The following is a 364-nucleotide window of genomic DNA, read 5'->3' as shown; positions in this document are numbered from 1 at the left end:
AAGGCCCCCTACGGACCCCTATAGACCCCTACAGACCTCTAAGGGCAACACGAACCTCTGCTGACCCCTACAGACCCCTATAGACCCCTGCACACCCCCGAGAAAACCTACAGACCCCTATGAACCCCTACAGACCCTATAGAGCCCTGCAGACCCCTACAGAACCTTGCAGACCCCTATGAATGCCTAGAGACCCATAGAGGCCCCTATGGACCCCTACAGACCCCTACAGACCCCTACAGAGATGTATAGAGCCCTACAGACCCCTATAAAGCCCTATAGAGTCCTACAAACCCTTATGGACTGCTATAAAGCCCTATAGACCCCTACATAAGCCTATGGACCCCTACAGAGCCGTATAGAG

Source organism: Calidris pugnax, unplaced genomic scaffold, assembly GCF_001431845.1.
Source record: "Calidris pugnax isolate Ruff unplaced genomic scaffold, ASM143184v1 scaffold468, whole genome shotgun sequence".
Classification (NCBI taxonomy): domain Eukaryota; kingdom Metazoa; phylum Chordata; class Aves; order Charadriiformes; family Scolopacidae; genus Calidris; species Calidris pugnax.
Note: the sequence above shows the minus strand (reverse complement) of the source record.